Genomic DNA, 27,710 nt, shown 5'->3' on the forward strand with positions numbered 1-27,710 from the left:
TGGTGAGAGTTAAGAAAAGTTATCTTTCTTAAATTCCACATATGAGTGAAGTCATATGGCATTTGTCTTTCTCTGACCTATTTTGCTTAGCATAATACTGTCTAGCTGCAACCAGGTTGCAAATGGTGAGATTTCATTCTTTTCCATGGCTGAGTAATAATCCTATATATATATTTTTTTTTCCATTATAATGGATAATCCATTAATCCAATAATCCAATAATCCATAATGGATAAAGAAGATGTATATATATATAAAAGATGTGGAATATATATTCCACATCTTCTTTATCCATTCATCAGGTCAGTGGACTACTTTTGGGCTATTTCCATAATCTGGCTATTTAGATAATGCTGCTATAAACACTGCAAAGGAAAAAAAATCAAGAGAGAGAGGCAAACCAAGAAGCAGACTCCTAATTATAGAGAATTGATGGTTAGCAGACAGAAGGCGGGGGGCATGAGTTAAAAAGGTGATGCAGATTAATGAATGCACTTGCTCTGATAAGGACTGGGTGATATATGGAAGTGATGAATCACTGTATTGTACACCTGAAACTAATAGCATACTAATGTATGCTAACTGGAATTTAAATAAAAACTTAGAAAAAAGAGAATTTATCAAGAATTCCACCTCATAATGCAAATAGATTAAAAAGTCTAGAACCCCATGTCTCTTTCCCTCTTAACTACAATTTTATTAAAAATTAATTTTAAAAGTTGAGGAACTTTACAAATTAATTGACATAGTTTAAAAGTACCTAAATACCATTGCAACTACAGTATGATCCACTCCTGATTCTCCTTCCTTGTTGTCATTTTCTTTTTCTTTTTTCCCCCAATACAAAGAGAAATCTAATCTGCCACAAATATTTGATTCACCTCTATAACAACATAAAATGATAGAAGATAGTACTGGAAATTGAAGTTGATTCTAAAGGAATACAAATCAAAATAATGTTCCAGATGGGCATTTGGAACATATTACACAATGTTGAGATAATAAGACAATTCTTGATCGACCACAGTGGGAGCCTAAAGTGTTATACAAGCAGTCTTCCACAACCTCCATGTTCCCCCCTCAACCATTCATCCCTCACGTCAGTTATTTGGGGGATTTCTGGAAAATGGTATTCTCTACCCTTGTAAGACATCTTACATTTTCATTTATTCTGTCAAAGATCGTAACACTTTGTTGTTGTTGTTGTTGTTGTTTTAAAAAGACTTTATTTCTTTTGGTGGTTTTAGGTTTACAGAAAAAAAAAATGAGTAGGAAATACAGATGGTTCATATCTCCCTACCTCCACATCTGGTTTCCCCAATTAGTAACATTTTGCATTAGTGTGATACATATGTTACAACTGATGAGCTGATGTTGAAACCTTATTATTAGCTAAGGTGTATAGTTTACATTCAGTTTCACTCTGAGCTGTGCACTCAGTTTTGACAAGTATATAATAACATGTATCTGCTGTGAAAGTATTATACAGAGTAGGTTCACTGTCTAAAAATCTAAAAATCTTCTCCTAGTCATTTTCTCTTTTCTTTTCTCTTTTGTTTTCTTTTGTTTCCTTTCTTTTCCTTTTTCACTTCCTTTTCCTTCCCTTTTCCTTTTCCTTTCCTTTCCCAAAATCATCTTTTTAAAATTTAAATTCAATTATCCAAGGTATAGTACATCATTAGTTTTTGACATAATGTTCAATGATTCATTAGTTGAACACATTTTGCATCAAATAAACTACCCATGACTTAGGCCAAACACATATTTATTTCTTTTGATTACAAATGACTAAAAAACCCTGAAAAACAATTTAAAAATAATGTTGGATTCTTTAGGATGCAAAGCAATTGCTCTACTGAGTATCAAATATTTGGCACTGGTGTCCTGAAAAATAGGAGTCACTCTCACCAGCTGATAAATCAGCTAGTCTGACAGCAAAGCTGGCAAATTAGTGTCATTAATGATTTCCCTGGGGGTGGGAGGATAGCAAGGGCATGGGGATAGTTTGTAAGAGTCTACTATAGAAAAAGATTAAGAAAAAAAAATCAAGATCTAAAGAAAAGTGGTTGAAGTAGCAGTGCCTGATTGTATTTGTTCAAGATATTCAAGCAAGAAATGGTATGAGATCTGTAACATTATAGTGACTGCAACAGCTCTACTTACTTATCTTATATAATTTTCTCAACTATTCCATGACTGAAATAGAAACAGTCCATTTTACATGTGAGGGAACTAAGACTCAAAGAAGATAAGTAATTAGGTCTAAGTTTCCAAAACCAGTATCAGTGGGATCAGTGGGACCAAAATTTGAAATATGATCTGTTAGCTTCTAAAACTGTATTGGTTCTTACCTGAAGTTTCTTTCCCAAAGTTTCCTAACTTAATACCAATATTTACATTTATCTTTGCTTAACCTTAGTCCTAGCTCATGCTACCTTTTTATCTTAGAACCAGAGAATCTGAGTGAACTTCCCAGAGAACCTAACCACTAACCATACCCATCACTGCATAGGCAAAGAGAGAACAATTATGTAGTCCTTACTGTTGTCAGAAGCCATTCCAGTGTCTCCAGAATGGTATTCTTCTTTCAGTGTAAATAATACAGAATTATTAGAGACAACATGCTTTAAATCATGTTTTAGGAGTCAATAAAACAGAAACTAGTGCCCTTATTTACATATCATGATCAATAAATGGGTCACATGCTGCACTAACATTCATCATACTCTCACCCAAAAATCTTATACTGGAGTTTTCAATAGCATCTCATTTTCAACAGGCACCAAGCATACTCGGTACATGAATAAATACACCAAATTGGGGGGGGGGGCAGGGCATGGAGTTGAAGGTTTCTGTCACCTTCCTCTTCCATCATTATTTGAGGGATCTAAAAATTCACATCAATTGCATACAAATGACTTTTTTAGTTTGTGGTATTATTTACTGGAAACAGGAAAGCTTATCATAACTCCTGCTCAGACTTATAAACAATCAGTGCTGGAAATATTATTAAGCATCTTCTTTAATTACTTTCCTGCACCACTCTATAGACAAGGAGTAGAGGCTCAATGAAGTAACATGGATTTATATCATAACTTGGCTTTTGAAGAATAGAAAAGAGCAGACATCAAGTTCAGTACATTTTGCAAGGGACCACAGACTGTATTAACCACATACTATACTAATACTGACCATATTTTCTGTTACAAATATTTGGAAAATTGCCTATCCTAAAATTTCTAAGTCATCTCAGGGACACCTTAATGAGCAATACCCTCCATTTGCTTAGACTCGAAGGTTTTCAAACAGCATATGTCTGTAAATTGTGGGAACCACATGAAGGGATGGATACTCTGGATGGAGAAACTTAGGCTAGAAAGTTACATTGTAAGTTGGAGGACCATCTGCTCTGATTTACCAGGCACTGTCCCAGTTTACACTGCTAGCCCTATGCAATTATTAATAGTGCCCTTTTCACTACCAAGGATTTCTGAGTTTGGACAACAAATTTTATGATCATGCAAGTTTTAGAGCAACTAAATATCACCTCTAATTTCTCCCATGAGAGCCTATAATTTCTTGCATAGATATGCAATATTCCTTACTAAAGGAAAATGCTATTATAAAGTAGAGCCTGACCATTAGTTTCAACCTAATATGAGGTAATTTATCAAATACTTTTTATCTGATACTTAAAATATAATTGATTTATTAAAGGAGTGAGATGTCAGAAAGAAAAACGCTGCATCACAAGACAAAAACAAACAACAAACCAAAAACCCCAAACAAAAAACCAAATAACCAAACAAAAAACCACATTGAAAAACGGAATAAAAAGTGAATATGAGGAAAACATTCACCTATCTTCTAATATGGCCTATAGAAAGTTTGGATTATCAGTATATTAGTATTTTCATTTCTGCTGACGAAAGGACAAAGTTACATGAGTTGAATAGAAAAGATTTAGCCTTGGAAGTTAGAAGAGAATGGTCTGTAGAAAGGTCATCTGAACTGCCATAAATGCAAAATCATCGACTTTTGCTTGAACTTACAGACAAATTGTGTGTGTGTCTGTGTGTGTGCATGCGTGCACACGTGTGCGCACATGTGTCCTTGAGTGTGTGTAGTTGTGTGGAAAAAATACTCAGTTGATATGGTTTCCATGAGAGGGAGGAGCCAAACTGAGCTATCAGAGTTTATAATTCAATGATGAAAAAAAAAAAGTGAATGAATTACATAGTGATTTAATGAAATTAGTATAAGTCTATGTTAGCTGTTTTAATTGAGTACAGTTGATAGGAAAAAAAATTTTAAGGGAACCTATAAATTTAAAGTATCTTATATTCACTTCTTCCTGTCCTAATAAAAATTACTTTTTTACTTTATTTGAAGTTACAGGAAACAAGCTTGTTTTCATTTTAACGTACTTCATATTATGTCTCTATAAGATAAGAATCCATCAGTGACATTGTATCAAGAATGTTCCTATGAATTTTCTGCATCAATATCTTGCTAGGACTTTCTACAGATCCATCAAGATAAAACATTTCCCTACCACTTAGGGTTGGAAAGAAACTGGCATTCTGTTCAGGGAAACTTTTCTCAGTTCACAATCCTACAGTCTATGCCATGAACCCTTATTTCAGAGTACCAAGTTTGATATTTTTTCCTTCTAAGCAAATAAAGCAAAGGAATTCTGTGTATCACAGAATCTAAGCTTTATAGTGGTTGACATAAACTCCATTCCAATGTTACAACATAGCTACTTCTCTTTGTTTTTTCTACCAGGAGAATAATACATTCTGAAGGGCTTTTATATGTTCATTTTTCTTGAAGAATAAACATGCATGAACATAAAATTAAATATAAATTTTATGTTATAGGTGTTTGGATGAATGGGAATTCACATCTTCCCTTTTTAATAATTCCCATTAATGTTCTTTTTTTTTTTTTTCATTTTCTTTACGTGACTGATACATCCAGTGATTTTGTGTCTTTAGCACAGATTAAACACACTTTATGGAAAACTAATTACAAGTGTTCCTCTTTTGAAAGCCATTTTTCCAGGAGAAATCTATAAATGACATCAGGGTACAACTTGGGGAAAATGGACATGCCTGAATGAATGGATCATAATCTCCATGTTTCCTTTCAATTCTCTTTACTCTTTTGTTAATAAACACTTTCAGAAATTCTTAGTTAAGACCATATGTCAGGTTTTTATTTTAGGGTGAGAACATGGCTATGGAAAATTTATTAATAGCTCACTACCTTACACTTTTAGTAGAGCACTGATTTCATCAAATTGTTACTTGATTTTCCAGTTTTCTTTCTTTTACTAAATCTAACAAAAGGCGTAAGTATAATTACCCAGACATCTCTATACCACATGTATATTGCTTAATCATGCAAAAGTCACTAGACATTGATTAAACATTGCTAAAATTATTGGTTATAAAGAATTAATTCCAGACTAACTCTGGTGCTAAGACACAGAGACAAAATAGGAGGATTTGATCTACCAATAAAAATAACTTCAATTTGTTTGACCCATTCTCGGCTTTTTCTCCCTTCCACCATACTTTAGCAAACAATACAGTAGGGACAATGCTGACAGGAACACTTACTGGTTCTCCAGTAAAAGTAAATATACAAACAAATATAAATAACAGTATTATTGTAATTTTGGTTTATAACTTCACACTTTGTTTTCTGTAAGATTTAAAGACAAATTCATAAAAAATAGTTATAGACATGTTAATGGATACACACTATATATACAAGGGTAGTAAGCTGTATGGGAGTAGAGTGTCTGCATGTGATTGAGGTTCGTGTATGGAACTCTTAACATTTAGTCTCTTAACGGTTTTCAAACATACTATACAGTAGTGTTAACTATACTCATCATGTTGTATATTATATCTCCACTATTTATTTATCTTGTAACTAGAAGTCTGTGACTTTTGGTCACATTCACCCAACCCCCCTCCACCCCACCTCTGGCAACCACAAATTTGATCTAGCTAATCTCTGATAATGTGGTTTCATTAAAAATAAAGCATGCCATTTCACAACATAGTATCAGATTATGCACATCTAAATTGTCTCAATAACATATCAGCCAAGCTCTCATACTGTTTGAAAACTAATAGTACTAGAAGCAAATGAACCATTGCATAGGCCACCAGAGGAAATGCCTGGAAAGTGATGGAGCTGTCACACTTGCTGCATAGGTGAAAAACCTAGGCCCTCTGTCAAAATCTGACATGCATGCTCCTCTCCTGGACTGTTTTCACGCCTATTGCCCATGTGCCATCCCTAGTTTCAAATGGCTGGACAAATAATTAGTTTTCCCAACACAGAAATGGAGTGTGCAATTGCTCTCTTTCAAGAAACTCTAATCATCACCATTCAGCTGTGATCCTACTGTCATAAGACTGGTTTGTACCCAATGAAACAAGACAAAATTGATAGATTGCATTCTATTAATTAGCTGAAGGGAAAGTAGAAGTTCAGCAAATTCGTAAGCTGAATTTTAAGTTGAATGAGGTTGTTGGCCTTGCACACATTTGATAACATATGTTATTACATACTTTAAAATTTTTTTCCTAGGTAAAGGGGAATTTTAGTTCTCTTCAGATCAAATCTTCATTCAGTCGAGGTAGATAAAACTATCATCTTTCTGAATTACTCCTCTAAATCCCCATTTGCCTTTTAATTTGGGAGTACCAAGGGAATTGTTGATCTGGGGTAGCAACACCACAATTATCAGTCATTATGGAAATAAATGTCAATTAAAACCACAATGGGATACCACAGCACACCCACCAGAATGGCTAAAATAAAAATCCCTGATAATTACTAAGTGTTGGTAAGGATTCATATCCTCTGCTGGTGGGAATATAAATTAGTATACAAGTTCAGAAAATGATCAGTTATCTACTAAAAATTAACATATAAATCACACATAAATAATCATACATCCAACAGAAATGTGGACATATATGCCCCAAAAGACATGTATAAGGCTGGAAGCACCACAAACCAGCCACAGTAGAATAGTATATACTTTGAAAATTAAATTACTCCTGTACATAGAAATCTCACATAGATAATATTGAGATCAACAAGCCACACAAGTACAAACTCTATCAGTCCATTTGCATAAAACTCAAAAAATGTAAAATAATGTACAGTATTAAAATTCAGGAAAGTGCTTACCTTATAGATGATTGGGATTTCTGATTAGAAAGAAAAAAGTGCACCTTTAATTTTGTTGGTTATATTTTATTTCCTAATTTGAGGGGTTATGACACATATTTCTGGGCTTTGTAACAATTTATTGAGTTGTTCACCTATTATTTGTGTACTGTTTTAAGTATATTTCAATAAAAGCTTTAATTGATCAATGACATATGATTATTTTTTATGTCAAAAAAAAAAAGAAGAGACTTAGAGAAAAAATTAAAACCACTTAATTATTCTACTGGTGCACTGACACTGAGTCTTTTTTTTTTTTCTAAACATATGTTCATTCATGAACAATTACTCCATATTGATAGTTTTTCTAGGATAACACAAATTATCAAAATTGTTTAAGGAAAACAAGGAAGACTAAATAGGACAAGCATCTATAATCTAGAAGCACGAAACACTAAACAACAATCAAGCAAACAAACCCCCAAAACCATCAGATTCAAAATAATCTTTGTCTGTTTACTGTTGGATTTTCCTAATTTTTAAACAGAAAATTCTGGTACAATATGAAAAAAACCTCACATGTTAGTAAATGAAATCTAGAGTTGTAGAAACCCTTCCTATCTCTTTCTTAGGCAAGATTTTTCTCCCTAGTGATTCTTTAATAATTGCTTTGCTTCTATTTATTCTTTTTTCTCTTTGTTCACAAATAACCATCTGCATGCTTGATTTTTCTTTTCCATGTTGGTCATTTTTTTCTCTCATCATTTTCTCATTTGTCTTGGTTCTCTGCATTCTAGGACTACTTCTTCAGTTTGCTTTCTACAAATCTGATGACACTATTTTTTGCCTCCAAAGGCAGATTTACTTCTTCTGTTACATTTTCTGTTTCTTTTCAGTCCTTTGCATTTCAACTTTTTCAATTCCTATGGCTTCTATTTCTAAGTCAATCAATGCATTTGTAAGAATGACAAAAGTTTTCCTAAAGTAATTTTCTTGTTTCTGTATTAATTCATTTTCCTACATTTGCTTTACCTCTGAGGCTTTCATGTCCTGTGTCAATGAAACATCTAAACCATGTTTGGCTTTGTTATTGCTGTTACTGCTTGTTACTGATTAGAAAGTGTGATAAAAATCTATTGAAGGGTAGTGTTCTCAACAAATATAACATAAGAATGACTCTTAGCTCTCGATCCTACAGACAACCTGGTTTTTAGCAGAAAGCATCTGCGCCTCACTGTTTAAAAGTAGACTGCGAACAACCTCAGGCCTAAATTCTAATAAGTAGCAAGAACTAACATAATTCACTTCTGCTAAAACGTTCATGGAGACTCTTCTCTCCCAACTATTGTTCTTCTGATCCTGATCTAATAAGTATTAAAGAAACACACACACATGCAGTACTACTGTCTCTGGTCATATTATTACCACACATATAATGTCTATTGGGACTACCTAACTTTCTGCTTGGATGCAATACACTTCTCTAAGTCCTTCTTTCTTCTCTGCCCTTTTCAGAGGGAGCAGGAGGGATAATTCTTGAATGGATTTAGGCACTGGCTAAAGAGGAGTGTGCAGGTATGACTACTTAACTTTCTCAGTGACACAATTCTTGAATCTCTGAGTCAGGGAGTTGAAAGTAAGTGAAGGGCTCAGAATCTGTCTATATTATTTAAAGCCATGGTTTTGCTCTACTTCAGATTGTGAATTTTTATTTAGTGATGGGGAATCTCCCCAGAAGATAATAGAAGATTGGCTGAAAGTCCCAATTTTGAATGTTGTCATAAATTTCCACCCTTCTCCATGCCCTTATTGCCATTTTAAGCTTCATCAAGTGCAGTTAAGTTGGTAGAACATTAAAACAACAACTATTTCTGGTATCTTAAACTATGACAAAAAAAAAATTCCATCAGCATCATTTGAAGAAAAATTCAATCTTCCTCTAATATTTACTCACAACCAAAGTTATTCCTGAACATCTGTGCAATACCACTTTGACACAGATGGCAAAATACTTATTAATAAAATAGCACATGTAAATATTTGGATCCATTTCAGTAAAACTGAGAAAGCCACAAAACCATCTTACAAAGTAAATTTTCATTGCTGACGCAATATGAATCTTACTGTGTACCAAAAGTGCTGCAATTTTCTTTAGTAGTTTTTGAAATGAACAAGTAACATTTATTTTCAGGCCCCTTCAATATAGCGGTGAGATGAGTTCATTTTCATTTCATAGCTTGCCAAGTTCCACTTTTATCTCTTAGAATTATACAAGGTCTATATGCTGCTTGGGAACTGATAAGGCCCAGTCTTCTAAATACAACCTAACTTTTCTTTTCCAAAAATAAATAAAAAGGAAAAGAGGAAAAAGCCTCAAATTTGAGAAAGTCTTTTAACAATATGTCACATATCAAAAATTTTAGTCTTGTTTCTGATAAGTAAATTTAAAAGAAATCATTCCTATAAACTTTTCTAATTGTTTTCCACTTTTTTTTTTTCATGTTGACTGTTTCCTATAACTCTTTAAAGTTATTTTGTCATTGTCAGTTTTCTTGCATCTATTTCATTTGAACAGTTGGGAATTTGATTTTCTCATACCTTAGACCACAACACAGTTTTCTTGCTGTATGTTGAGGTCTTGTGGAGTAACATGAAAAGACCTAGATTTGAAGAACAAAGGTCTGGGACTGAACATGATGTTTGCCTCATAGTAGCTCTACCCGTGCTGTAAGGCTTACTGTCTGGTCTACAGGTTAGTGTTAATCTGCAAATGTTAGCTGGTCTACACCAGGAGGAGTATGGAATTGGATTACAGAGAGAAAGCACTAAAACATTTCATAGCCATTTTATAATTTTAAGTCTGCAGAATAATGACAACTAATAAATAAGTGGATCTATGTATTCTGTGTCTGCCTTTTAATCATTTTATTTCTCTGGTAATTAATGTTTGCAAAAACATTCAGTCTGCAATGGATTCGAATGGATGAAGGGATACATGCATCCCAAAGTTTATAGCAGCATTATCTATAATAGTCAAATTATATAAATAGCCCACACAGCCATCAAGAATACCATGAAGAATGGATAAAGATATGGTATATATGATATTACTCAGCCATAAAAAAAGAATGAAATCCTCCCATTTGGAATGACATACATGGAGCTAGAGAGTCTTATATTAAGTGAAATAAGCCAGAGAAAGACAAATACCATATGATTTTACTCACATGTAAAATTTAAGAAACAAAACAAATAAACAAAGGAAAAAAAGAGAGAGAAAGGCAAACCAAGAAACATACTCTTAATTATAGAGAACAAGCTGACGGTTACCAGAGGGAAGGTAGGTAGGGGGATAGGTTGAATTGGTGTTGAAGATTAAGGAGTGCACTTGCTGTAATGGGTACCGCATACAGTATTGTATGCAAATGTTGAATCACTATATTCTACCCCTGAAGCAAATATACATTCTAGATTAACTAACTGGAATTTAGATAAAAACTTAAAAAAACACACACCAAAAACATGACCCTTAACCCATGGATTCTGAAGATCACAGAGCCTGTAAGACACCCAGTGAGCCAATTAACTTCTTGAGACCTCAATTTTTCCATCTGTAAAATACACATAATGATCCCCATGTTGTCTTCCATATAGGGTATATCAATAGTAAACAAAATTATTTACTCATATATTATTTGTAAATTATAAAGCATCTAATGAATATATTGTTATTATATTCTAAGCAATTATCATTCGGGAAATAGCATGGCATCTCAGCTAAGAGAAGCTTGGCATTTGTTAGCTACCCAAGAAATGATTCTTGACTTTCTGAAAGAATACAAGTACAGAAACTTTGGCATCAGACAGGACTATACTCAACTATCAGAGCAATTTGTGATTTAAGGACAAGTCACATAATTTTTCAATAGTACAGTTTCTTCATCTGTTAAATGAGAACAATAATACCTTCTACCCTTTAGCATTTTGAGTATTCAATAAAACAATGCAGTAGTCAGCATTTAGTACTTGGCGTGTGGAAATATTCAGTAAACATTAGTCTTAAAACTTTAACCGCTTTCCCTATGCTAAAGACACTGATTGTTTATACACAGTTTCTTACTTAGTTCTTAGGAAAACATAACAAGATAACTACCATAATCTCCATTTTCTTGCCTCTCCCCCTTGCCTTTTTTTTTTTTTTTTTTTTTTGAGAGAGAGAGAGAGAGAGAGCGCGCGAGCGAGCTTGTACCTGTGCAAGCAGTGGGGGGGGCGGGGAGAGGTAGAGGGCAAGAGAGAATCTTAAGGAGACTCCATGCCCAGAGCAGAACCCTGACACAGGGCTTGATCTTCAGACCCCTTAGAGCATGACCTAAGCAGAAACCAAGAGTCTGATGCTCAACCAACTGAGCCACCCAGGCGCCCCCATCATCTCCATTTTCAAAAAAGGAAGCTAAGACTCAAAGAATTAAGCAACTTTCACAAGGTCACATAGCAACTGTCATACTACGTCTGTTTATAACAAAATGCTGTGACTATTCCTGCCAAAAACCATCTCCCTAGGGTCTTTGAGGTAATGAGAATCAATGTCATAGACATTCTCTTTTTAGACACTCTCATTTTTGTTTGTAAACTATGAGGACTTTTTGCATAAAAAGCAATCTCAGCAGATTTAATGACACATGAAAAAGATAACCACGCATCACTTTTCCCACTCACCAGGCTGACTTGCTGGGCTCCTCATGCTGATGGTGGCCACTTTTCGTGTTCGTCTCTGAGCCTCTTTACATGACTCCGGTTTGAGGCTACCAAAAAATAAATGAAGAAAAGATGTTAAAAAAGGATACTTGCTTCTAGAAGGATCTCCATATATTAATGACCACAACAATAATTCAAATTTACATAGCACCTACTTTAAAAAGCTTTTAAAGAAACAAAAGGGACTAAGCCACTTCACATATTTGGGGTTTTGCATCTTGAAAAAGGTACACTGTCGTGTTTATTAGAATTCTCAGAACATGACAAAATATCTACCATTCAGGCATTCATTAAATTCCTTTCTTTTTTTATTAAATAGATAAATAGATCAAACTCATGTTCAAATACATTTATATAGCTAAAGAAATCAACCTTCCACTCCAGAAGTAAAAATGGTATTTTGTTATAATTTGTCATAATGTAGACCTGAAAGAGAAAGTATTTTTGCCGTGTCAATCAATCAACTTGCCATTTCAAAGGTTAATTTGACAATGAAGTCAACATGCAAATCCCAGATTATCCCTTGTGGTTTCAGTAGTTAATCACTGGATGAATCTGATAATCTGTTATCAAAAATAGTTATGGTCTATTTATGCAGAAAATTTCAATACAATCAATTAAAAGCTAAAATCTACTTTTGGAATAGTTGTAAAGATGAAAAAGTAAAATGAAATGTTCTCTTTGAATTAGAATCTGAATTTTCCATTGTCTTGATGACTCTTTCTCTGCTACTTTTCCAGCTCTGTGTCAGCTTTCCTGCACAACCCACGGAAAGAGAAAAGGTTAAAGGAGAAAGGTAAGTTGACCAAAAAACAAACAAACAAACCCCCCAAAAACAACAAAGTAAAAGCTATCATAGGACAGTTTTTATTAACTCTAAGTAAGTATAATGAGGTGAAAAGCTTTCTTTTTTTTCCACCTTCCTTAACTGAAATATACTTGACATGTAACATTGTATAAATTGAAGGAGTACAACATGTTAATTTGATAGTAACGCTTTCTTAAAAGAACTGGAATGTCAGTCATGTTCCTTCAAACCTCAAACTTGTATGCCAGCTTTTCTACTTGACATTACTCCTTGTGTAAGCCCTCATAATGCTGATAATTATTATTTTGTTGCTTTTAACTGTTTTTACCATTTTACAGGAATTATCTAATATTTACAAAAACACTGTAAGGTAGGGATTATTAACCTCCCTCTTCTTAAAGTTGAGAAAACAGAGGCATAGCTCAAGTAAATTACTCAAGATCCACTGCTATTAACCACTTAGTGTAGGATTTGAACCTTCCCCAGAGCCCACCGTCTTAATCTCCAAGGTATCTACTACCTTTTAAACTTACTCTGATATTGAATTCTTAAATTTCCTCCCATGCCTTCCCAGGTAGTCCCTACTTCATAGGAAATTAACACATATGCTTTGTACTCAAGTCAGAAATGTGAAGATCTTTTTTAATTAACTTCCTTTTCCATGGTAATTATGTACATTAAATATAGCTAGAATCCATACAGCTCTCTCCTCTCACCAGATGAAGCCACCATAATTGATCACCTAAAATTGTGCAAAGCCTTCTACCTATTCTCACTGATTCTGCTCATGACCTCGTCTAAAATCTACTGCTCATACTCCAGCCAGGGTAGACTATATAGCACAAATCACAATTTTACTACCCTGCTTAAAATTCTAAGTAGCTTTGTATTGTACTTGGAATAAAATCCAATTATCTTATCATGGCCTACAAACTCTGACATGAGCAGGCTACAGTCTACCTTTCAGATACTATACAGTTTTTCCTCTCATTTTTATTGGGTTTCTACATGCTCTTCTCATAATAAATCCTGGTCTCAAACACCAAAGGACTTTGCTTTTCAGGAAATCAAACCTGGAATGCTCTGCAGTTGGATCCTTTTTATATCTTAGGGTCTCAGTTCAAGTCACTTTCTCAGAGGTTTTTCCTGAAATCCCAACATATTCCCCTCCTATCACAACCTATAATCGTATTTTTAATTTGTTTTTCTATAATCTCCTTTCCTCACTGGAATGTGGAATCCATATGGACAGGATTACAGCCTCTACTTAAAAATTCCTGCTTAATGAATGTATGGATGAACGGATACATGTTAAAATATATTCTAACTAATTATTCTTGTTTTTATTCATTCCTGAAAGGAAGACAAAAGAATCTTGCCTTTAAAGAACTAGTAAATAGAAAATCATAAAAGAATCATTTTTTTCATATTCCCACATGTGCGCCTTCCTTTTGAGATATTAAAACAACTCCCACTAAAAAAATAAAACAGATTTATTTATTTATGTTTTTCCTTAACAAGAAGTAAAGACTATAATTATATGCATTACTTTACATCATTTTCTAAAGGAGTCCTCACTGTAATACTCCCAGGATCCACTACACAAAAGCTGATACACATGTACTATTAATTTTGGATTTGAGCAGGAATTTTGTGAGTACGCACAGGCCAGGATGAAATATTTAAAATTCCTTCAATCACTTGTGTCCTATCTGTAGCTCTGACCAACAACATGCTAAAAGGGAAACCAGTCTTTGTCAAAAACACTAATGCAAGCTTGTACCACTGAGGCAGCAGTATTATTAGAGGACATTCGCTTTGGTTTTACTAACACACAACAGTGACATATAAAAATTTGATTAGTTTTAACTAGCAACACTTTTTACTTTTTACCTATCTGAGTCATTCCACTAGAATATGTGCAACCCCACTAAATTTTATTTATTTCCTCCATCTTGTTTTGATTTGGTTTAAAACATTTCTTCTCCAACTGAAAGATATATGAGTGATATTTATATGCACATTAATCAAACTGCATTTTTAAAATTTTTTTTATTTTTTTAATAAACATATAATGTAATATTAGCCCCAGGGGTACAGGTCTGTGAATCACTAGGTTTACACACTTCACAGGACTTACCATAGCACATACCCTCCCCAATGTCCATAACCCCACCACCCTCTCTCCACCACTTCCCCCCCACCCCCCTCAGTTTGTTTTGTGACATTAAGAGTCTCTTATGGTTTGTCTCCCTCCCAATCCCATCTTGTCCCATTTATTCTTTTCCTACCCCTCAAACCCCACACATTGCATCTCCACTTCCTCATATCAGGGAGATCATATGATAGTTGTCTTTCTCCAATTGACTTATTTTGCTAAGCATAATACCCTCTAGTTCCATCCACATCGTCGCAAATGGCAAGATTTCATTTATTTTGATGGCTGCATAGTATTCCATTGTATGTATATGTGTGTGTGTGTGTGTGTGTGTGTGTGTATGTATATATATATCACATCTTCTTTATCCATTCATCTATTGATGGACATCTAGGTTCTTTCCATAGTTTGGCTATTGTGGACATTGCTGCTATAAACATTCGGGTGCACGTGCCCCCTTCGGATCACTACGTCAAACTGCAGATTTTTGATTGAACAAGTTTAGGGCAAGAGTCAAGTGTCTGTATTTATCACAGCTTGTTATGCTGATGGTGCTGATCCAGTGCCCACACTTCAAGTACTAAGAATTCAGATAATAGGTAGCAGTTCCTGGCGATTTTAAAATAGTATTTGACTAATTCATGGTTCATGTGTGTATGTGTGTTTTCCACTTACAAAAATGTTATTAGAACTATAACTAATAACTTTTTTTAGTGTACAATCTCCTTTTTCAAAAAAGTGCCATTATTATGAGATCAATAATACTAAATAAGCAGTTAGAAAATTGTACATACTTCTGTTCTTGTTTGTAATTTATCAGTAATTCCAAATAAAGATTTTCCTTGCTTTGAAAATAAATGTATATCTTGATGTCACCTAGTACAGACTCCCTTGACTTTAATAATACATGACAAAATAAGTTAAACATTGGCTTTTTGTTACTGGCTAATAAGATTTTAGGTATAAATTTTTTTTAGAAAATTTATAAGAATGGCAGACTCATGAAACAAAGATATGCTTGCCTCTGACATTTTTAGCCAAATTTCCAAATAGCAATATATTCCATGAGCATTTCTCCAAATCCCATTAACAAAACAGTCACCATTGGTTGTACATACATTCATCATTTCTCCCATTAAGAGTACCATTACTGAAGCATATCTCAACTATTGGAATCATTTTATGTATATATAAATACACACATATGCATATGAATATAAGGGGATTTTTTTGAATAAAGATTCTTAATACATTTTGAGGAAAACTTAATAGGGGCATGGTCAAAATAGCATCTCAAAGCCCATACTAAATTACTCTTATCTAGTTTGGTAAATTATGTTTGTTCTGAAATGATTTCAAATGGGGTTCAATGAAATTTCCAAAGAGCTGATATTATCGTTGTTGTTTAATAATGGTTTCACTCAGACTCAGTAAAAAAATCAAAAAAATTTTCACAACATAGGAAAAGTATAGTCTCTTCCCATTAGGTTAATATGGCTCCATTCTAAGAGAAGTTTAACAAGAACTGTGCAGTTTGTATTTTCTTCATACTCCTGAAAGCCAACTTAGCATTTCCTTAGACTGTATTTTCAAATGCTATCTTTAACCACTATGTTGTCAAGAAACACTTACGTGGGTCCACAATATAAAGCAACTTAAAGAATGTTTCCAAAACAATTATTCAGCGAAGTTTATTCTTTTCAAAAACAGATGGGGAAGTTCCTTGTGGAAGACCCAAGTGTGGGGATAAAAATGACAACAGTTTAGATAAATTTCAGATAGGAGTTAAGAGAAAAATAAGTTGTATATAGAAATGTGGGTGGGGGGAGGGAGGATGGTTCAATACTGAGGGGGAAAGGATTGTTAGACTAAAGAATCCAACAAATTTAATCTCCCTGTGTTATCATCTTACTGATCACTTCCTAACTGGCTTCTTAGACTTCAGCCTCTTTCTTATTCAATCTCTTTCTAAAATGCTTCCATGCTTTCTAATCAATTTTCTTACATTATCTTAACTGTATATATATATATTGGTATCCACTTATTTCAGACCTTGATTCTTCTATAATCAATGATACAAAGAGTATAGATGGGCTTTCCTGAAAAAGAAAGGGTGTTGTTCCCTCCCCATACCTATGACTCCTACCTTTTTCTTAGCTCACTACTATAACAGACTTTGAACTGAGTCATCTGCCAGCAATAGTCTTGCCTCCTTTTCCTGTAAGTCCTTCACTGATTTCACTGAATTAAATTCTCCAAATCAAAGCTAGAATCCTGTCAATCCTTCTTCATAATGTTTCTAAGGCGACCCATTCCCTATAAAATAAGGGGGTAGAGGGAGAAGAAGGGAGCCCTAATTCTAATTCCTTAGCCTGGGCTCAAAGACTTCCTCTGTCTTTAATCTACCTACTCATGTTCCAACTATTTCTCTCATTCATTTATAAGCTCTTAGTGGACCAGAACCATTCTTTGGTTCATCTTCACAGTTGCTTTTTCCGGCTCAATACATGGTGCATGCCAACTGTGGAATGGAGGAAGAAGGGGGACTCCTTCCCTGCCCACCCCCCCTTTTTTTCCTGGAAAGGTAGTGAAGTGGTAGACTGAGAGCACAGGCTCCCTGTAGGTTACATAAGTTGTGTAGAAGTAGTACTTTAAGATTCTGACCTCACTGGTGCTGCTCTACCCTAAGATAGTTCTGTCATCTGGTGGTAGGTAGTTCCATAACTGCAGACACATTAGGTAAGAAGAATTAACCAGCTTCAGATATTGGTTTTGTATTTTAAAACCTAAGAGCTGCAGAGCATCCCCATATCATTTTAGTTATACAAGTGTAGGACAGGCAAATTAATTTAGTATAAAATAACTTTTCTTAGAATTAAGACTGTTTCTCATTAAATTGATTATCATTGTGTGCCTCGATCTCTACTACCATGGAGAATCTCGCTGCTATTCCCATCTCCAAAGCAACGGACTATCTGTTGATTGTTTTTTGTGTGTACTGCAGGCATTTTGGAAATAGCTCTTGGATTAAACTAAATGAGTACCAGTATAAACAAAAAACCTGAGACACTGCAGCCTGCACTCAGCAAGATATTGGTGTGACAGCTAGAAAGATGTGATATGACCCTCTGCAACTGATGTTTTGTATTGAGTACAGGGTCTAATAAAATGAGTTCCATCATGGAACTTGCATGTTCAATGAAATATGTATTAAACCTAAATATAAGCCTTGACTGCTGTTTTAGTGACATTTAAAAAAAAAGATAAAAGACAAACTATAACTAGATTGGTAGTTTGAGTCACATTTAAGACTCAAAATAACTGTTAAATATGTACTTTCTATTCTAATCAAGGTGAGAAGTGGAAGAATATTCATTTTATGTCTGTTGCCTTGCTGTGAACATTATTTCAAATACACTGAAACATGACTTACTTTATTTATTTTAAAACCTCTGACACATTTTATGGTTTGATTCATCTTGTAACACTTTCAAAGGTGTAGTTCATTAAATTACACTTGTTTCATATAAGCCATCCTGAATATCTACTGTTAACTTAAAAAGATTGGGGGTACAAGGATTTATTTTAAATATGTTCTACTTCCCTCCTACAGATCAATGCAGACAGCCTCCTAAAGAGCTATATTGTTTCATCGCCGTAGGGAAAAGCTCCAGATTCTGGTAAGTTAGGTGGAGAGGAAGGGAATGACCTCAAGCTGTGCTCTACCTACAGCAAGAGCAATTAACCAGGGTTTCCAGCATCAACTCTAGCTTCGAATAGCATGACCTTTTCTAAAATGCTCTTCACCTGAGTGAGGTGAGTGAGAATTGCCAGTTAAGTTTGACTGTGATCAATTTGGGGATAGCTCAGTGACAAATAATCACACAATCTTCAAGTCATAAGTGACAGACCACCAACACTACCTCCTAATCAGTATGGAGATACAGGCTTTTGCTCACAAAGGACCCACAGTGCAGCTCCATTGGCATCCACAAAGGAGCCTAAAGCAACAACTCCAACTAATTTATATGTGTATATACAACAGAAGTCAGCCTTCTTGTACCTGTCACACGCTGGCTCAAGTTTTACACTCTTGAACTCTTCAGAAAATATAGAATCCTAGTTTCACATGGCAGATCTTCAAATAATTGAAGGAAGTTATCATTGCCCTGCAGGGATGGGGAGCATCTTTCAGACTCAACATCACCACACTTGAACACAAAATGACAGACATATTCCTCACATGACACATTCCCAGACGTCTCACTATTCTGGTCACCTTCTTTTGGATGCACTTCAATTTGTCAATGTCTCCTTTTAAGATATATTGAACATCCTATGACATTTCTGAGGCTTCTAGCAGAATGGAACACCCTGAAAATAACACTAAATTTCTCTGGTTTGTGAAGAATAATGAGGTCTAAACTTAAATAAAATCTCCACTTCTCAAAATTGGACAGAGAGAGAACTAACCACGAGAATATTAATGGATCAAAAATTCAACACTAAGCTTAGTGTTGTTACAGAGTGGTATCTGAGAGAACATGGTCTCTAGTCGGCAACCCACAGGCAGGCCTTGAGTCAGTTGTCTGCATTATTTGTTCAATCTCCAAAATATTGACCTCTCCATGAGGGATGGAAAAAACATCAATCAGAGGATGGACCTGGGTCATGACTTTCCCTTGCACCAGCTGACTAACTGTGGACAAGTCACCAACATCTGTGCTTTTCAGTTGCTTCATTACTGTGATGGTGACTATATGTGTTGATTTGATTAGATCAAGAGGTGCCCAGATATGTGGCAAATATTATTTCTGGGTGTCTCTGTGAGGGCATTTCTTTTGAAATTAGCATTTGAACTGGTGGAACTAGTAAAGCAGTTCACACTCCCCAGTATGGGTGGGTATCATCCAATCTGTTGAGGGCCTGATCAGAACAAAAAGTTGGAGGAAGGAAGAATTCAACCCTTCCTGCCTAGTTGCTTGAGATAAAACATCATTGGTCTCTTCCTGCCCTAGGTGTTCCTGGTCCTTAGGCCTTTAAGACCTGACCAAATTATACCACTGGCTTTCCTTGGAGTCCAGCTTGCAGAAAGCAGATCTTGGTACTTCAAGGCTCCATAGCTTCCATAAATATGTGAACCAGTTCCTTAGAATAAATATTTTCATATATATGTAATATTATAGATAATGTTATATATTACCGATAATAACATATATATATATATATATTTAATTTGCTATTGGTTCTGTTTCTCTACAGAATCCTAATATAATTGGTATATGAAAGTTCTGCCTAGATCTCTAAGATGTAAACTATATTTAACCTGGTAAGAGATTTCAATGTTTATTTTTTTTTTTTAAGATTTTATTTATTTGATGGAGACACAGCAAGAGAGGGAAAACAAGCAGAGGGAGTGGGAGAGGGAGAAGCAGGCTTCCTGCTGAGCAAGAAGCCCATGCAGGCTCCATCCCAGGACACTGGGATCATGACCTGAGCTGAAGGCAGCCACTTAGAGACCGAGCCACTCCAGCACCCCAAGATTTCAATGTTTCAAAACTTAGTCAGGAATCCTGTCTCTGATTATAATTTAGCCCAGATTTAAATGGCTTTATATCTTCAGTAAAATCTGAGACAACAGTTCAATAGATCCCACAGTCTTCCTATTCACTTCTCTATTGGTTTACCCAACAACTTACTTTTGAGCATTCTATGAGAAAAGCACAGTGCTTGGCAATATGGCTACGAAGGAAAAGAATTGCAGCTCTTTCCCTTGAAGAACTTACACTCTATTTGGGGAGACACCAGTCTCTATTTTAATGTAAAATATAAGTATAAACATACAAGTGTAAAATTATGAGTGTCAGATGTTGATAACAATAGATGATAATGGAATTCACAGGAAGAAAGATCACCATGATCTAATAAGATGGAAAATACTCATGAAGGAAATACTCAGGGCAGTTGATGATGTAGGATTTTGATATTGTAGGATTTTCTCCCTGGGAGAAGGAGGATTTGCATTCTTGCCAGAGTGATCAAGTATTTAAAGAGCTCTCTGTTGTTCTGGAAACTACACAGTGGCTGCATGCAACAACCCTGAAACATGTAATCACTGGATGAGAATCCCAACCTCAACACAGGATTTCAGCAGTCCCTTGTAAACACAGCATCCTACCCTGTTTAGCTAAAACTGTACAACAAGCAGCCAGGAGGTTGTGCTACTCCCATGGGGCCTGTGCAGCATTTTAAGTATAAATGTTAGGAGACTTGAGAACAAGAGGGGACCTGGTATCTACTTTTGAGGTCTGACATATATATTCAGAGATACATATGTTTGAAAAAATAAATAAACTTGCTCTCAACTACCTTTGGAGGTAGCAATTCTGAAAGTTCTGCTACTGCCTAATTACTGTTCTTGGCACCCTGACCAACTGGTATGGCACAGGCTTCATGGCTTTCATTATGGGGACAAGGGACACAGCTCCTAATGACTAACTTTTGTGTTAGGAATAAAGGCATGAAGCTTCAGAATCACTTCCAGTTTGTCTGGAAAGATATCAATTTAATAGGGTTGAGCAGGGTTAAGGATATCTTTCTGATGTCTGAGTAGGAATCCCACAGAACTGAAATGTTGGGTCCTGCTGCTAACCTTTTCCAACAACCTGCTTGAGAGAAGTGCTGGTTGTTGTTGTGTCCAATCATTTTCTTGAAGAAAACAGGCACAGTGGTGACAAGTAAAAGATTCTGTACACCAATTCCTTACACTCAAGTGAAGTAAATATAGACCCATTAATGGAACCAGAGTGTCTGGCAATTAGTGTGTCCCAAATGGCGGATGCAAAGTAACCAGTGCTCAGTAAATATTTACAGAGTAATTGAGTCTTACAAAAACTAGAGTTGTTTTGGGTCACTTGGAGAAAAGATACATTTATTGTAATCAAGAAATTATCCCTGGAAATTTCCTCTGACTCCCTTCCTGTCTCCCCTGCCCCCGCCAAAGGAAAATACATATACATATAGGCATGTGTGTCTGCTCATGTGTGCGTGCGTGTGTGTGTGTGTGTACTGCTTCCTGTTGCTTACATTTCTGTTTTCAAAGTGTATTTCTCCATGCACATGAACGATTTTCTCCTTTTACATTTAGCAGTGTACTGGTGATAACAAGTCTCCAACCAAATACTCTTTTAATGTCATAAAAACATCTTGAACTGATTCTCCTTAACTCAGGAAATACAATCCCAATTTCCAAGGAAAAAACACTAAATAGAATTTAAAAAAATAAAAAGAATGATATAAAATAATAACCTATGGGCAGGAGACAGAATCTATACTCATTCCCTGAGGAGTTGGAACAGAGACGTAGAATCCCTTTTGTAAGGTTTTAGAATTTTCCTATTAAGGGCAATGACTCAGTTGAGACAATTGGAGAAACCATTGAAGGCAATGGCAGTTCCAGAGGAAGACGGCATCCAGTCATTAAACAGGAAGGTATAGGGTAAAAATGTAAACAATATATACAGTAAACTACAGAAATAGCAAGCAGAGTTCTGCTTTGGCTGGAAGAAAGCCCAAAGTTAAAATTGCTCACTAATCCAACAGATAATATTTTGGAGACAGACACTGGTCCCTTTGGTGCAAAGAACTAGCTTTGTTTCATCTTCTATACTTTTCCTCTTGTAGGCTATCTCCTAAGAGTGCAGTCAACATTGGAACCATCATAAATACTCTGTGGAAATGCATCTTCCCCACAGAAACTGAGGGAATGCATTATAAAATAAGTTCATGTTTCCCATGTTTACCCATCAGGTATTTCTAGAATACAAGTAACATGATTCAGCGTGTCAATCTGATTTTTTTTATGATCCAAATTTTATTTTAATTTTTTATTTTATTAACATATACTGTATTATTTGCTTCAGGGGTACAGGTCTGTGAGTCATCAGTGTTACACAATTCACAGCACTCACCCTCCCCAATGTCCATAACCCAGCCATCCTATCCCTCCCCTGCCACTCTAGCAACCCTCAGTTTGTTTCCTGAGATTAAGAGTCTCTTATGGTTTATCAATCTGATATTTTTTTAGAAACCACTAAATTGGGTTTGGGTCATATGCATGATAATTCTTATACTGAAACTTCTAAGGAAATTTGTCTAAAAATATTTGAAGGTCAAATGTATGAGAGCTAATTCAATATACTCAATCCTCTCATGAAACATCCTCTGCTCCTTCTTAACTCACGTAAAATGTGTGGGAAATATCAAACTGCCCAGTGGAAGACTGAGTAAAGTGTATGCAAATATCCATAATAAGCCCACAAGAAAGACTAATATAAGCAATGGCATAAATCTTAGTCTTTCCTGTACTGTGACAATGCAGGTCTGGGAATACAGTTAGGTACATTCAGACTTGACCCTAATTTATTGGCAATTTGGCATAAATGTTAAATACTACTGCTGCAGCCATTAACCCAAACTCCTTAATTAAAGAGGGAAATTATAGAGTATGTTTTCAGCTTAATTTACCAAGATGCTTTCCATCAATACAGGTTAGCTATTTGATGAAGTTACTCAGCTATTTATATGATCCACAGCATATAGAGTATAAAACAAAACAACAAGGAAAAAAAAAACCTGTTACTCCTACTTAAAAAGTTCCAAAGTATACCCAAATGCATGCTCTGAAACTCATGCTCTTAAGTATGGCCCTTCAGACATCTTTTTTCCATATATGTACATTTTCTCTCTTACCAATCCAAAAGACAGCCATTTCACTAGTATATAACTCTCTTCCACCATTCCCAAGGGGATGATTTTGAGTAGTGAAAAGCTACATGAGACAGAAGGATGGGAATTATAGGTACTGAAGTATCAGTATGGATTCTTAGCATTGTGCTTTTTAAAATTTGACAAATATTAGGGAGTGGTTCTAGCACCTTGAAAAGACATCAAGAAGAGAATTGAAATGTGTGTAGTGATATCTAGGAATTCTGGGTAGAGGCTTTGGTAAAGAACTATCCTTTTGGGGGTGCCTGGGTAGCTCAGTGGGTTAAGCCTCTGCCTTCAGCTCAGGTTATGATCTCAGGGTCCTGGGTTCGAGTCCCACATCAGGCTCTCTGCTCAGTGGGGAGCCTGCTTCCTCCTCTCTCTCTGCCTGCCTCTCTGCTACTTGTGACCTCTGTCTTTCAAATAAATAAATAAAATCTTAAAAAAGAAAAAAAGAAAAAGAACTATCCCTTTCAAAGATTTGGTCATTAAGTTCCATGTGAAGACAGAGAATCCCTGAGTTAAATTTGCTATAACTAGCCCATTTGCATAGACTACAGCATAAATAAATTGAAGAATATTTTTAAAAAAATCTTAGTTTAAGGAATGGACTATGAACACAAAGTTAGAACAATTTTAAGCACATATTTTGTTACTTATTTGGCCTTAAGTCATCTTTTGATTACACTTCTCACAAATATTGGGCTAGGGGGGCAAATAATGTGACCCATGACATTAGCTCCTGTTTTTATATTCTCCTAATCATACTCCTTGGTTTCCAAGAAATTTGGTTTTCAAGTACTCTAAATTGATGCACGTAACTTGGCAAACTTACTAAATACTTCAACAAGGAGATACTCCCTTGATGAACTAAAATCGATTACTTACTAATTAAGTCATATTGTAAACATATTCAACTCCTTATCATGATCATCCAAAGTGATATATCCCAAGACGGTTAAGGCAGCCCAATATAGCTTAGTGATTAACATACTAGCTCCAGAGTGAAACCTTAAAGATCTTGGGACCACTGAAAGAGGACTTCAACTGCCCCATTTTGATCTCAAATTTCATAGCTACGTTCTCCTTTCCAACTTGTCTCTTGGCTCAAAGAGAAGATGTGAGGGCAAAGCATTCCTTGATGGGAACTGAAACTACCCCTTCAAGCAATAAAGGACTACTTTTAGCCAGCAAGACCACATCCATGACTGACTCCAAGACAATGATCCCTCTGACCTTCACTGACAGACCTTGTCTGTCAGTTGTAGCATACCTGCACATACTCAACCATTTTTTGCCCCACATTTTCCTCATATAAACCTAGAAATATTTTCTGCACTTCGGGGACAGTCTTTGAGATGTTAGTCCATTGTCTTCCTAGTGTTGGCCTCAATGAAACAAATCCTTTCTTGTGTCACCAACCCTCCTCTCTCTGCCTTCAGATTTTATCTGTGGCAAGTGGCCTGAACTGGTCTGTTTGGGTTCCCTAGAGCCAGATGCTCTTGGACTCCTGTGTGTTGGTTACACCACCATTAACTAACTATCTATGGAGCAAGTTATTTGACTTATCTAAACCAACATTCTCTCACTTGTAAAGTAAGTGTTATAAAATAACAGTAACTACTTCAGACAGTTGTAAGAATTAAATGAGGTGTTACACAGTTATGAGTTACACATAATGAGTAACTATAAAGTTAGCTATTTTTACTTTTATAAATATCCTTTTTTATTAGTAGTATTCCAGGTATAAAACTTAGGCATCTCTCAATGCCTAAATCTAAAGATTTCTCTAGAAAGAATTAATCAGAAGTATCTTACCACATAGTGATCCTAGTTATACCAAATTATAGTGGCACATTAAATTTTAATAGTATGTGAGTTAATAACACTATTTTCTGCCATTAAATAGTCTCCTGGTGAATCAGGGCTGATAAAAATTGTTTTATATATGTTTTATCAATAAACAAATACCTCATATTTTACTCAGTGTTCTGTAATTCACAATTTTAAAATAAATTACTTTGTTTTCGAAGGGGAGCAAAATATACCACTCCAAAATATGCCTCTTTGGCATGTTGATTATTTTTGAGAGATAGCAGGCACAGGAGGAGCTCTGAAAACTAAGCAGAAGTTATCATTTTGTAAGAGACATTTACATTTAAAAGGGAAACCTCCACTTCCAAGAGTGTCTCCCCCTTTGAACCAGGAAAAGGATGATGACTTCAAATCTCTAGAAACTATTATCTTTGTTGTTTACTGGGTTTTGCCTGATAACCTGCAGGAACTGGCTGCACTTCCCCCTACGAACACCCCCTCCCCGCCCCTCAACACACACACACATCTTTTGCCTTTAGCTAGAGATGGTATTTAAGGTGATGGCATAGGCCACTTCAAGGAGTTACTCAGTTTTCCTGGTTATCTCTCATATATACAGAAGGTATATATGTTATTGAACTTCTGTCTTTCTCCCATTAATCTTTTATTACAGATGGGAGGGCAGGAGGTGGGGGATGTCTCAGCCAAGAATATAGAAGGGTGGAGGGAAAACTGTTTCCTCCCCTACATTTTCATTTGTGTAGCCAATGATTACTGAGACCTAAGCGTCAAGAAAGCCGTAAATGCAAAGATATAGAGGGAATCACCCATGTTCTCAAGAAAGCTTATATTCTAAAGAAATGTGTACAGTAGATAAGTTCTCACTCTACTTGCCCACCATCCACCACCAATTGGGAGACACTTTTTAGAATACTGATTATACAATATTTATTAATGACTGTGACCATCATGTTTTAAGATTTCATATTTGGAGAAGGAGTCACTTTCTTCTATAAGTCTTTCTTCCTTTTAATATTGTGGTTAAGTTGATGAAGGGCCTGCTCTTTGAAGAATGGCTTGACTTTTGATCTATCTCATATTTTGCTCTGAGTTTCTCTTTTCAAGTACATAATTAGCTGGTAATGCTGAGATTTAGGGAGGTAAGAAAGGGTGTGTAAGTCTTGTTTATGTAAGAAAGAAAGCTTGGTATTCCAGTTGGCAAATGAATATTTATAGGAATAGATGTATCTCTTTCCCCAAAGGTTGAGAAATGAAAACACATTTCAAGAAATAAAAATCATCAGCAAAAAAATAGTAATAATTTGCATTTATGTAATTTTACAAACATTTAACTTAGTTTTAATAGCCAGAGACTTTAAAAATTTTCCCAAATGTATTTTAATAACTTATATAAAGTTTAAGTAAATTATATAATAATAGTAACAAGAACAGCTAACATATAAAGGGTTTTTGAACAAACAGAATGGACTCTTATGGAAGCAGAAATGCTTGTATGTTCATGACTTCTAGCTGAGAATACTGTGTCCTTGGCCATCAGTAAGTGTGTTTTATATAGGAAATGAGCAATTTAACTATGCTGGTGAGGATGTTTAAAGGGTTTTCAGGTCATTTGTTGAGAGTTTCTCTTGTGTCTGGGCCCAAAATCTGTATTAAAGTGAAATACATTTTTCTATTTAATTTTGTTCTTTGTTTGGCTCTTCCAGAAGTCTCAAGAAGAAAAAGGATAGTTGTCCCATTATGTTTGGCAAATTCTGGATCAACCAAATCCCTCCCATGCCCCTAATATTTACAAATAGGGCAAGATAATGATGAAAATAAAATCACCAAGCAAGAAACTACTGAATTCAGTCCCGTCATCAAAGCAGTCAGCAAAGTTCCAGAGTGGCACACAGGTGTATGGTGTGTGCTGATTTCAAATTCTGTTCCAGTAGGATAGTTAAAGATTCCACACAGTGAGCAGACTCAAGGGAACAAGTAATATCTAAGACCCACTACTGCAACCTGAGGGGAAGACAAACTTATATTTCAGGAATTTAACAAAAGAAAATAATACTCAGGTTTAGAAATATTGAGTCAGTGGTTGCAACATGCAGTCAATCAGCTGCTTCTTATGGGTGGTACAAAAATCAGTCCAATAGCTTGTTAAAAAGGAAATACTCCAGTTTCTACTCCAAGAGATTTCAAGGT

The 27,710-nt window shown here is 35.3% G+C and overlaps 1 protein-coding gene across 2 annotated transcripts in view; it reads right to left on the minus strand.

Moving 5' to 3' along the window:
- LINGO2 (leucine rich repeat and Ig domain containing 2) overlaps positions 1-27,710 on the minus strand; it is a 688,323-nt gene that overhangs the window by 499,972 nt on the left and 160,641 nt on the right. For both annotated transcript variants that reach the window (XM_032860337.1, XM_032860336.1), the window contains exon 2: positions 11,917-12,002. The gene's annotated coding sequence lies outside the window, so the exon portion shown is untranslated. The remainder of the gene's footprint in view (positions 1-11,916; positions 12,003-27,710) is intronic.

The sequence above is a fragment of the Lontra canadensis genome, unplaced genomic scaffold (genome assembly GCF_010015895.1).
Source record: "Lontra canadensis isolate GAN:19392208 unplaced genomic scaffold, GSC_riverotter_1.0 scaffold19, whole genome shotgun sequence".
Lineage (NCBI taxonomy): Eukaryota > Metazoa > Chordata > Mammalia > Carnivora > Mustelidae > Lontra > Lontra canadensis.